Source organism: Halichoerus grypus, chromosome 4 (genome assembly GCF_964656455.1).
Source record: "Halichoerus grypus chromosome 4, mHalGry1.hap1.1, whole genome shotgun sequence".
NCBI classification, from domain to species: domain Eukaryota; kingdom Metazoa; phylum Chordata; class Mammalia; order Carnivora; family Phocidae; genus Halichoerus; species Halichoerus grypus.
The window spans coordinates 32448546-32461790 of NC_135715.1; the positions used below are offsets into that span (position 1 = coordinate 32448546).

The window sequence follows — 13245 nt, forward strand, 5'->3', positions numbered from 1 at the left end:
TTTGACACTGTAGGTTCTCAATCCATTCAATTATTTTTAAGATCTGCTACACTGTCATCACAAATTTTTTAACTTTACTCTTCGGTGACAATCCAAAAGAGTGACCAATGGCTGGAATTTTCACCAAAGAAACATGAAAGAAGTCTTAACATTAGCCTACGTGGGTATTTAGCCATTATATGAGTACTTACCAAATTGAGTCTCCATCTATAAATCAGCTGTTAAATTGGTAATAAAATAAGTTCTAGATTAGATAGGAATTTGTCTGAGAATAATTAGAAGTTAAAGAAAACAATACACTAATTTTCTTTACGATCCTGATTTTTATTTGTGTTGACAATACGTGCAACAAAAAAATACATATATAAGCTATATTTCTAGATTCTTTTACAGCTAAGGCTGGTCTGGGAACATAGTTCTGGCCAATAAGATGTAAATGAAATTGCTTGGAGATTATTCCAGAAAAGCTCTTTTAAAGGAACTAACTCCCGTGGCATGAGATCTTTGCTCCTTGCCCTTCACTCTTCTTCCAGGTCGGAAGCTGGTTGTCATGCCCATGAGGGCAGGAGTCATCTTGCAATAATGTGGAAGAGAGCATATATTCCGAGGGAAAATTAGAAGGAGCCTGGATCCTGGACGACACGATGCATACCATACTTGTCCTGTCTATCTCCAGACTTCTTTCACATGAGAAGAAAAATTAACCCCTCCTTTTTATGCCACTGTTTTTTTAGGTTCCTATGGTTAGCAGTCTAACACATCCTTAACTAATATAGTTGGTAAAAAGTGTGATATGAAATTTGAAACAAAAATATTTCAGGAAGTGGTGGTCATAATTGAGAAAGTGACTTGACTTTGGAGTAAAAATTAATTACTACAAATGCAATTCATGAATTATTTTTTCTTAAGAGGCTCTTCTGCTTCACAAGTGTTTATTCTCTGTGATATAAACATACAAAGTGATCCTACTATCTTTTTACTTTTTTCCTGTCTATTGATCCTAAATTTGCTTAGGGAGGAAAAGAAAATGGAATGATGTGAGACTTCAGATCAACGTCCGAAGCTTACTTACAGTTTCTGCTAAAGCTTTGATACAGTTTCTCTCTATTACTATTTCTTCTTATCAGCATGCTGGATTGCAAACAACAGAAAGTTGCTCTAACTAACCTAAAAAAATAGGAATTTACTAGATTGGTAGGCAGGTAGCTCACAGAATTGGCAGGAAAGTTGAATACAATGCAGTTTTGATCCTAAATACCAGAGTTAGGTCAAATTTCATATGTTAAGGGCACAGTCTCTCACAAGACTCCGGCTACTCCAGACACCAGTCACAAGCTCCAGGGTTGCCATACCACTCACGCTTCTCACCAGTTGGCACCAATTCAAAGGTTCCCACTGCTCCCTCAGGTTTAGTAATTTGCTAGAACAACTCATACAACTCAGGAAAGCATTATACTTACAAATACAATTTTATTAGAAAGGATACAAATCAGGACCAGCCAAATGAATAGATGGGAAGACCCCAAATATGAAGCTTCCATGTCCTCAGGACACTTCATACTCCCAGAGCATGTATGTATGATCAGGAAAGTTCACTAGAGTTCTGGGTATCCAGAGTTTCTTTCTTTCTTTTTTTTTTGAAGACTTTATTTATTTGATAGAGAGAGAGACACAGTGAGAGAAGGAACACAAGCAGGGGGAGTGGGAGAGGGAGAAGCAGGCTTCCCGAGGAGAAGGGAGCCCAATGCAGGGCTTGATCAGAGGACCCTGGGATCATGACCGGAGCTGAAGGCAGATGCTTAACGACTGAGCCACCCAGGTGCCCCGGTATCCAGAGTTTCTATTGGGGTTTTATTCCATGAGCCTGATGGCTTAAATCGTTGGCCACATGATAGAACTACATCTCCAGTTCCTCACTTGTGTGGAGGCTGGGCTGCTATCACAGAGCTCAAAGCACCAAAGCTCTAATCTTGTGGTTGGTTTTTCTGGTATGGCGAGCCCAACCCGTTTCATTAGCATAAACTATCACGTGTGGTCTGAAGAGCCCACCGTGAATGACAAAGACATTCCCAACACTCAAGAATATCCAAGGGTTTAGAGGTTCCCTCCTTGTACCCAGGACAAAGATCTGCCAAATTCTATGTTATACAACACTGAAGAACCAGGTTCAGGAAATCAATGGGAACCAGGATCACATCAAGACCTCTCCCCTGGAATGGCTTAGGACACAACTGCCACTTCTGTAGACTTCCCAGAAACTCTGCACCGACATGGCGGTCATCTGAACCATGCACAGCAGATACCAGCAGTGCTGATACTACCCTCACGCTAGTAGTGTCTAGCTCCCTTGCATCACTTCTGCTAGATTCCGAACTCCTTAACGTGAGCATTTCATTATCCAAATTCAGGTTATAGGCACACACAGAGAAATAGGAACATTTATGCCATGTGGCTTCTAAAATGAAAGTAAGTATACTGCCTCAAATAGTAGAGAATTCCCCTAACTTAGGAACTTGTGTCCCTGGGCAGCAAAAATATGACAAATATCCCTATGCTCTACCTCTTTCACTAATTAAAATCCATATATCTGCTTCTGTAAAATATAATACCATCTCTTATATAATTAAAACACACTTTTCTACTCTTATAACAAGGAGACCATCCAAAGTCCCATTATGTACAAATCCAATGACTTGTCTCAGACCTTTGGGTGGTATCCACTCTTCTCCAGTTTTGTCTCCATCCCATATAGATATGGTTCAGCCTCTGAACTAAACATGCACTATATATAATAGCGGGTGCAAATGGGCAGGAATTAAAAGGTAAACTTGTTAAATATGTAAATAGAAGAAGAGAGAGAGAGTGAGGGAGAGATAAAGCAAGTAAGATCATATGAAAGGGACTCCAGTTTTTGTTTATGCAAAATCATGAGGACAAATATACCCCTGGGTTCATCCCATGTGGCTTATTCACATACTTCTACCAAAATAGTCTTTTTACTTTCAAATTTCTGATTACCTGCTCAAGCTATTAATCACTACTCTGGTTTGCATTCTTCTTCTTCTTTTTTTGACAGCCCTCTTCTTTTTTATGCTTTTTTCCAGTTTTATTGAGATATACTTGACATATTACATTGTATTGGTTTAAGGTGTACAACATAATGATTTGATATACATGTATATTGCAAAATGATTGCCACAAGATTAGTTAACATCTATCACCTTACATAGTTACCATTTTTTCTTGTGACAAGAACTTTCAAGATCTACTGTCTTAGCAATTTTCAAATATGCAATACAGTATTGTTAACTATAGTCACCACACTGTACATTACATCCTCAGAAGTTATTTGTAACTGGAAGTTTGTACCTTTTCACCACCTTCACCCATTTTTCCTACCTGCTATGATTTGTATTCTTACTTAACCCAATCCATGAGTTGTTCCAGGCAAATCAGACAACAAGATACACCTCCCTTTAATACTACCACTATTTTAAGTGATGCAATTAGGTAGCATAAGTCCACCTAATGCTGCTCCTAGGAAATCAGGAAGAAGCATCTGTCAACCAAGCCTCTGTTTGTTTATCTATCTCTATCATCTATCTATCTATCTATCTATCTATCTATCTATCTATCTACCTATCTATCATCCATCTATCATCTATCTATCTATCTTCTCAAACCACTAACTAGTCATGGAAACCCCTCCATGTGTCCATTCCTGTGGTGCTGAGAGAGGGCAGCAGTACAACAGGAAGACGCCTGGGGAGGATGAGCATCCTCCTTGTGCAATTTAATTCATGCATTCAAGATTGGCTTCTGTCTATTCCTGTACACAGGCAGACCTCAGAGATACTGTGAGTCTGGTTCCAGATCACCACAATAAAACAAATATCAGAATAATGCAACTCAAATTAATTTTTTTGTTTCTCAGTGCATGTAAAAGTTATGTTTACATTATACTGTAGTCTATTAAGTATGCAATAGCATTATGTCTAAAAAACAGTGCACATACTTTAATCTAAAAATACTTATTGTTAAAAAAATCCTAACCATGATCTGAGCTTTTGGAGTCATAATTTTTTGCTAGTGGAGGGTTTTGCTTGATTTTGATGGCTGCTGACCAATCAGGGTGGTGGTTGCTGAAGGCTGGGGTAACTATGGCAATTTCTTAGAACAAGACAACAATGAAGTTTGCCTCATTGATTGACACTTTCTCTTTCATGAATGATTTCTCTTTAGCATGTGATGCTGTTTGATTGCATTTTACCTACAGTAGAACTTCTTTAAAAATGGGAGTCAATCCCCTCAAACCCTTCCACTGTTTTATCAACTAAGTTTATGTAATATTCTAAGTCTTTGTTGCCATTTCAACAATCTTCAAAGCATCTTCACCAGGTGTAGATTCCATCTTAAGAAACCACTTTCTTTGCTCATCCATAAGAAGCAACTCCTCATCCTTTAAAGTTTTATCACAGATTGCAGCAATTCATTCCCATCTTCAGGCTCCACTTCTAATTCTAGTTTTCTTGCTATTTCCACCATATCTGCAGTTACTTCTACCACTGAAGTCTTGAACCTTCAATTTGTAAAAAATGTAGTATGTGTGAAGCTCAATAAAGTGAAGCATAATAAAACGAGGTATGCCTGCATAGAGTCCACTTGGTGGAATGCTGCTGGGTATGCCTCACTTTACGATCTGGTGGATAATTTAATGGCCAATCCATAATGGAAAGCTCGTCTCATGAGATCAGGCATTTAGTCTCTACCGAGGTCCAGTAAGAATTCAAGGGTTGTTTCTCAGAATAAGAATAGTTACTTGCCGAAGAGGTCATAGCTTTTATTACAAAAACAGCATTAGAGGTTTTAACCATGAATTTACTACTAGGGTTCCACAAAGCACCCCGATCTGCCACGAACTGTTTAAGCTTCATTGGATCTGCTGGGTCATATGGGCTGGTTGGTAGAGCTGATTGCACCACAGCCTGGACTGATTGCCAGGAGCTGTATTGATTTGAGTTAGTAAGGAGACAACATCTGGAACAGCAGCTGCACTTGGAGGCATCACCTAATTAAGCTTATGATAATCCACTCTCATTCTCCAAGACCCATCTGTCTTCCCCTCAGCCTAATTGGGGAGTTAAATGGAGCTGATAGAAATGACCACTCCCTATCTTTCCAGTCATTGATGGTAGCATTAATCTCTGGGGTTCCACAGGAATGTATTATTGCTCTTCACTTACTCTTTTAGCGAGGAAGGTGAGATCCAGGACTCCATCCCTGGTCGACCCTTCCGCTCATAATAACTCTTATTCATGAGTCAGAAGCAAATGTGAGTAGTGGGCCAGTTGCAGGATATCTTCTCCCAGAAAACACTCAGGAAATGGAGGGGAAAGAAGAGGATGTGTCCACGGGTCTCACTGTATCTATGGTGTAATGGGACTTGGGTCAAGATCGACTTATCACCTGACCACCACAACCTTCCGCTCTGATCATCAAACCACAGTGCCATTCTTCTTTGCCTGGAATGTGTTTTTTTAGAGCTATTATCCCAAAACAAGTGAAAGATCTACTTATATTCTTTTCCTTGGAATATATTTAAACCAGAAAATGATCACAGGCCTGGAAATAGGGATAATGCTATGTCTCCATTTTGGTGAGCTCTATCAATAGATATGGAGTTCTTAGGCAAATTTATTAGGAACTTTGTGAGTTGCTCATACATTTCAGATCTATAGACTCCATGATCAATAAATCTACATGAAATACCCATGTGTCTCTATTAGAGAAAGCACAACCACCTAGCCTCTGGAGGTTAAGTGCCTGACTTGGCTTCTGCACCTGCCCTCCTCCACTATAGGATTTTCCCATCTCCATTGTAATCAGGTGTACAATTTCCATATCAGTGTTTCTGTCAACGTGATTCCCAACCTACAAGAAAAAACACAATCACATTTTTTAAAGATGCCAGTGGTTCTCTACTTGAAATATTTCTCAAAGCCTTAATAAGGAGAGGGTTTTCTGTGCCTATTTAAGGAAACACAGTTAAAAAGAAGGTAAGATTCATATTCTAAATCTGGTCTTTGATTCCTTTCTTTATATTATGTCTAATTGCTTGTGACATCTTAACTTTCTCTAGCATGATCACCATTCAGTACAGCTTCCTGTCAGTCAACTTACCTAAGAATTAAAACTACCTTGCCTTCTCAATGAATTCTGATAACTGTGCCTATGCAAAAAACAAAAACAATTGAAAACCAGTAGTTTAAACTATTTTTTTCACTCTTTGGTTGAGCTTGTTCAGAAGTTAGTCCCGCATGTTTTCCCCATGTATATTATAATATAAATTGGTAAATATATTTCTTTTATTGTGTAACCTACTATTTATGTAGACACCATAACTAAAATCTAACTCTAGTTATCAGTTTGAAATGAAGATGGGGCAAAGAGGCTTAGAACCTAAAGAGAACTGGCTCAAGAAAGGGAGGAATAGTCCCATAAGATAAAGAAAAGAATCTGCTTAAGCTACTTTGGTCGCATCCACTGGCAAGAGAAGCTTAGAGAATTTGGAGTTTGTGGATATTCCAATTATCTTACTCCATCCCGTTTAATACTTCAGCTTTCCCAGATGAGACCTGGAGACAGGGCGTGTTAAATAGCACGTTGACCACCCATGGCCAAATCTTTTCATTTGTTTTTGGGGACCGCAGCTCTGTGGATATGAGTCAAAAGGTTCTACTAGAATGATCAAATAGAGTGTCTGGGTTTAAGTTTGTGACTTGAGAATATACCATTTAAACTTGTCAGTCTCTTTTTTTCAAGCAGCTAAAAAGCGCCCACTGCCACCGGCCTTGAATTCCCGCATGCAGTCCTGCAGCTGGGCCAAGTTGATACCCACAGCCTTACCTTCAAAGGGCACTTGATTCCGAGTGATTGCAGGAAAAAGAACTGTTTCACCACTGCTCGCCCCAAGCTGTCACTTTTCTCTTACTGCCACATACTGCATTTTCAGCTCCTTTAGGCCCAATAATGCCAGGAAACAAGCCCCGATTTCCCGGTTCTCCCTCAGGTCCGGTGCACATAATCTACTCCTGGAACAAAGTTCCGTTCCAGTCAAGGCTCTTGAGTGCCCAGAATACAAATATCTCTTTGTTAGTATTTGATGTTTTGTTCCTTTGTTGCTTCCTTTTTTGTTTTTTTGTTTGTTTTTGTTTTTGTTTTACAGATAATGTGCCAGAAGAGCTAGCGGGCTTCTACACAATCATGTTTGACTAGTTTGGGCAAATGAAATCTGCTGTCACACTCTATTAAATGCTTAAGGCAAAGTACTTTCTGAGAATTTTTTTTTTTGATGCCTCTGTTTAGAAAACATCTACCTATATATTATAGAAATTGAGTCTACAAACAGATAAAATATATAGATGTGGAGATAATAAGATTGTTCTATTTTGTTTATTTTCTAATTTTGTTTTTTTTTAACCAGGAAAACACATTTCAGAGAGTTTTTTTTAATAATGATAATTAATATTATTCTGTTAAACACTATATCTTTTCAAAAGTGTCTCTGCTATCTTAATGCATACTGATCTAAACTGATTAACCTGTTCTATATCTTTAAAATTTTGTTTGCTTTGCTCCCATCATCTACTTCTTTTTTTCAAAAGTATTGACTGCAAATCTTGTGTTTGCTTTTGCTCTTTAAACTAATTTGTTTTTCTTGGTGTATCTTATTAAGACCAATTGACACACATATCCCAATATTTTCATCTTTCCAAGCATTCCCTACACCTTTAGAATTAGTATCTATTTTCATTACCTTCATTATCCTTCCTAATCACATGATATATTTCTTCACTGTTTTTCTATTTGAAACCCGATTTTATTACTTAGTCCCTCTCCTACAATTAATTTACTCTAGTTGAATTGTTGCTGTATTTCACCTAAGAGAGAACAGCACGCCTCTGGTGGTCCAAGTTATCTCTTACCAAAGCACTCAGTGTGGGACCTTGGAGTTATCAAGTAAATTTTTTTACAAACACTTTGAAGATCCTACTCTATGAAGTACATTGCATATAGCACTCTAGAGGAGTTACAGGAGAAACAATTTCCACTTTTAATATGTTTATAAATTCATGAGAAAAATGCTCAGAAGTAAAATCAATTAGTCTTTAAAATGTTAATCAGCCCAAAATGGCATCGTTTATTCATACCATGATTCAGTGAATTTTAATCAATGCCTACTACGTGCCAGTCACCGGGCCAATTCTAGGAGTGCAGTAAAACCATGGTACCTGCCTCATGGCCTCAGAAGTATATCCTGGAAGGCTGATTGAAAGTAAACAGAAATTGGGGCACATGGGGGGCTCAGTCTTTTAAGCATCCGACTCTTGATTTCAGCTCAGGTCATGATCTCGAGGTCGTGAGATTGAGCCCTGCCCTGGGCTTCACACTCGGCATGGAGTCCGCTTGAGATTCTCTTTCTCCCTCTGCCCCTCCCCGTGCTCACACTCTCTAAATTAATTAATTAATTACTTAAATCCTTAAACAAAAGAAAAAAGAAAGTGAACAGAAATTACAAGTAGGACAAGCACAGAATGCTCTTGGAGCAGGCAACATGGAAATCCAATCTAATCACAGGGCTCAGAGAGGACTTCCTTGACTTAATGATGTTTGCCCTAAAAACATTAATAATGTTGGATAGGTGAATAGAAAGGAGTAGAAAACAGGACTGATGTGTACTGACCAAAGGAATATTTAAAGTGTTGTAAGAAAGGCCTTTGGAAAAAGGTAACTCTTGAGACAATATGTAATTTGATCTAGAAAAAAATGTTTAAGGCACTAGCTGTGTTCTCTATAAAACTCTGTGTGCTAGGAAGGACATGGAAGGGTTGGGAATGACTGAGGCGTGCATTCCAAGTGGAAGGAAGAGCTTAGCAAAGAATGGGAGGCAAAGCAGTAAGTGTAGATGAGCTGGAGAGCAGAGGGCATGCTGGTGAGTAACACAGAGATGAGGAAGGTATTAAAGAAGCTTTAATAGCCAAGGAAGTGTGTTCTAGATGCTAAGTATAAAATGAGAATAAGAGGAATTAGAGGCTAGAAGGAGAATCCTTGGAGCAATGTGAGTGTTATTGCCTGGGTTAGGCTAGTGTGGCAGATGCTGTTGGTGGCCTGCCCAAATCCCTTTGGCATCCTCAATCCCGTTTCCATACACACCACCTGCTACCTACCACAAGCATCTGCGACTCTCTGCCCTAGGGCTTTCCCTGGCCACAGGAGCATGCCTGCCCTATCCAGGGCACAGGCCTGACATTTGGGGGAGTTAATACCTTTCACCAGGAAAGGATAGAAATTCAGTGCATGAATATCCCAGTTCTCCCACACCAGCAGAGAGGGACAGCTGTGGGGCATGTCTTCCAGAGGTCCCCAACAGGATGGAATGCCAAACACCTTCTATTAGCCTTCTTCTCTTCTCTGTGTTACTTCCTCAGTTCTGTATGAGCCGTCCTGGGATCACCTCCAAATAAATTGCCTGTCCCAAATCCTTGTCTCACATTCCACTTCTGGGGGAACCCAAACTGAGCAGTTAGTTACTGAGGAAATTGAAGAAGAATAAGGAGTATTTGGAGATGATGATAAAGAGAGAGTCCCTTAGTGGATACCCAACCTAGGAGTCAGGTGTCTGTCCTCGTATCCTACAGCCAACTGCATTCTCTCCTAGCATCGCAATCGTTTTGTTCATCCACTAAATGGGAGCTGTGGATCACCAATACTGATAGTGACAAAGAGACATGATCCTTGAGGCACCTGGGTGGCTCAGTTAAGCATCTGCCTTCGGTTCAGGTCATGGTCCCAGGGTCCTGGAATCGAGCACCGCATCGGGCTCCCTGCTTCGCAGGAAACCTCTTTCTCCCTCTCCCACTCCCCCTGCTTGTGTTCCCTCTCTCTCTGTGTGTCTCTCTCTGTCAAATAAATAATAAAAAATCTTAAAAAAAAGAGAGAGAGAGAGAGAGACATGATCCTTAATTTACAAAAATCTACAAAAGTATAACATCCAGTGCTTTTCATCATTGTGTGCCAGTTACTGATCTCAGGTTGTTTTTATTACCACCTCACAGAAAATGAGCACCCATGGAACCAGGACATCTCTGCATTAACAAGGACTTGAAAGACACTTAATCGAAACACTCATTTTACAAGGTAAGGCAACTGAGGCACAGGAAAGAGAAATAATGAGCATGATCACACAGTTGGTAAGTGGAGACTTGCAAATAAGATCTGGATTCTCTTCTCTCTGTCTAGCCCATCCCACCCCACCCCTGTCTGCCAGCAGGAGGGAAAAAAAAAAAACCTTCAAAAATAATAGGAAATTATTGTTTTACCATATCTATGGTAGAGGACTGAGACAAACTGTTTTGAAGGCAGTTGCTCTCCTAACAAAACAGGAGTTTTTAGACACCAAAATCATGATTCGTAAAATTCTAAAATGTGTTTTCCTCTTGCCACGTGTTGTTTTTCTTTTTTCTGGATTGAAAGATAATAGAAGTTAATGTGTACAAGAAGCAGTTCAGTAGCCTCAGGTAATGATAAGGTATGTATCCAAGTGACCTTTGTCATTGAATACAAACCAGACTGTTCAACTAATGCCGAGAATAGCTGTTAATTACCTATCAAAACACCACTCACCAGAATTCAGAAATGAAAGTCAAACAGGGAGAGATGGGCCCAGCTGAACACATCTGGAAAAAGGCAACAGAAGCAGCCAGTGTGGCCTGGAGTTTGGTGGATGTTAATACAGTTGTTCTATGGAAACCCATTTGGGTCCATACAATCAAACATGTACGTGCATCCTTTGTAGTTGAAATAACCGACCCCATTTTCCATATCAAGCTCACAGTTTCCCAGGTGACAAAACTTAATTTCCATCTAATTATGACCTTCTGTCAGGGTTGTGTCTAAGTTTCTGGGGGGCTCTGACAAAGTTCTGAGCTATCAATGGGGGTCAGGGCGTGAGTGGGCTCTGGATCTTGGTGGTTATCAGTCCACGCATTTTCTTGCTGCATCTGTCACATGCTGACCCTCAAGCTACTTGTGGTCTGACAGCTTTCTATGCCATGTTTGCACGACTCTTGGTAGCATGGGAAAATGGTCTGCTTTTCCTGCCAGGCTGAGGAATGTGGGGACCCTGGGGAGCTGACACAGGTCCACACACCTGGATACCACGCATGACATTTCCTCTGCTCCTGAGCCATGCTGCTCTCCCAAGGCCCACTCAGGAAAGGTAGCACCAGGCTCTACTATGTCTCAGGTTTCCAGCCTCGTCCAGGTCCTGGGCCTCAGGCCAAGGAGTACAGGCAGCAAGGTTTCCAGGGAACAAGCCAGCCTCTTAGTCTCTCACTTTCCCCTGGCCATATACCTCCCACAGCCTAGATTCCATTACTGGGAAAACTAACCCTGGCTGATTAAAGATCCTTCCAAACATTGCTGTGACTTCTGCCATATATTTTGACCTTGACTTGTGAAGATCCCAAGAGCCAAAAATTTCCTCCTTTTTTCTCTCTGTTCTTTGATGCCCCATGGATTTGCTGCTTGAATAGAGAAAGTGTCACAAGATAACAGCAATAACCAGAAAAGTGAAGATTAATCATCAATTAATATACAGAAATATGTCTCCAGTGACACACAAATTTTAATTCTCACTCTGCCTTTTCATGTGTAATATAAGTTAAAGTATGAAAAAAAATGAGACTGGTGAGGGACACCTGGGTGGTTGAGTCAGTTAAGCGTCCAACTCTTGATTTTAGCTTGGGTCATAGTCTCAGGGTCAGGAGATCAAGCCCCAAGTTAGGCTCCATGATCAGCAGGGAGTCTGCCTTTCTCCCTGTCCCTTTGCCCATTTCATTCACAGTAGGCTGAAAGCCTCAGGGCCCCACCCACCATAATTTACCCATTGGGTTGAGTGTCCCCTGCCAACGATTTCATTACGGTTGAATGACAGCCCTGATCTTTAGCACAGTCACACCCAGATCCACACTGGTACTCAGCTTCCATCTTCACAACCAAGGTGAGAAGCACAACTGTCCACCTCTTGATTTGTAGTGTATAGGACCCAGGCCCCAAAGCCAGACAGGGACAAAGCTGGAACTGGAGTTCAGGTATCTGTATTTAGGTCATGTGCGGGAGGGTTTTTTATTTGTTTTCCTTGTTTTTACTCACTGGTCCGTGCTGATCCCAGTGTTAGCCATTATCAGAGACTTGAGCAAAGTGTATCCTAAACTTGAAGCTGTTCATTCTTGACTTCTTTAAGGGAACTAGGTATCATCTCAATAGATGATGGCATTAGAGTGGAACCTAAGAAGACCTAACAAAAAATTGTATTTGAAATTTACGGCAATACATTTTTCTCCTCAGTATGCAGCAGCCATCACTGGATAAAGTTAGTTTTCCTGTAAATATAACAGTCTTATTTAGCAAGAAAGCATTTCTTAGAAAATAATTTCTGGACTAGAGACACAATTTTAATTAAGTAGAAACCATTCGATAATAGAAGCTACAGATAACTGCTTTGTGGATATCCTTCTCAGGTCAAAAATAATTTGGTAAAACACCTTCCTGAAATTATATCCATTTTGGGTCTCACTACATCATGCAATTGAAAGCTAAATGAAATTCTGATTAGTAGCCTGCTGTTAAATGATACAACATAAAAGGCTAAATGCCATATAATTGATAAGCAACTAAAAACTCAGCTCGTCTGTATACCCTAAGCAAATGAGCAAACTTCACAAACAATCATGTGGTATCTCATTATCAATCTCAAAATTACACTCTGGCACATTCAGGGTGCTGAATAAAGGGTTTTTTTTTTCCCTTTGTTCCCAAACACCATCCCTTATCAAGTTGGAAAAGAGGCTTGTTCTCTCTCATTAACCAGTATTTATTGAGCACCTACTTGGGACAAGTTACCGTGCTAAGCATTATGGGTCCTTAAAGGGATAATAAAAATTATTGCTTCCTCATAGTAATGTACAAAATATTTCTCAGAGAAGAAGCATAAAAAAATGCTTATTTCCAAAAATAAGTTCTAGACATTAGAAAGGACATCTTGATAGAAGTGAAAACTCTTACAGGCACCAATCTTTTCTCCAGACCACATTCCCTTGGCAACCTCTGTCTGACGGTCACAGTCGCTGCCATTCTGAGGGGAGAAACTGTTTCCCCTTTAGCTCAGGTCCAATTATGGCCATC

The 13245-nt window shown here is 40.0% G+C and overlaps 1 protein-coding gene across 1 annotated transcript in view; it reads left to right on the forward strand.

Moving 5' to 3' along the window:
• Positions 1-13245, forward strand: part of KLF12 (KLF transcription factor 12) — a 575200-nt gene that overhangs the window by 34632 nt on the left and 527323 nt on the right. The window contains exon 3 of the mRNA XM_078070259.1: positions 10116-10197. The gene's annotated coding sequence lies outside the window, so the exon portion shown is untranslated. The remainder of the gene's footprint in view (positions 1-10115; positions 10198-13245) is intronic.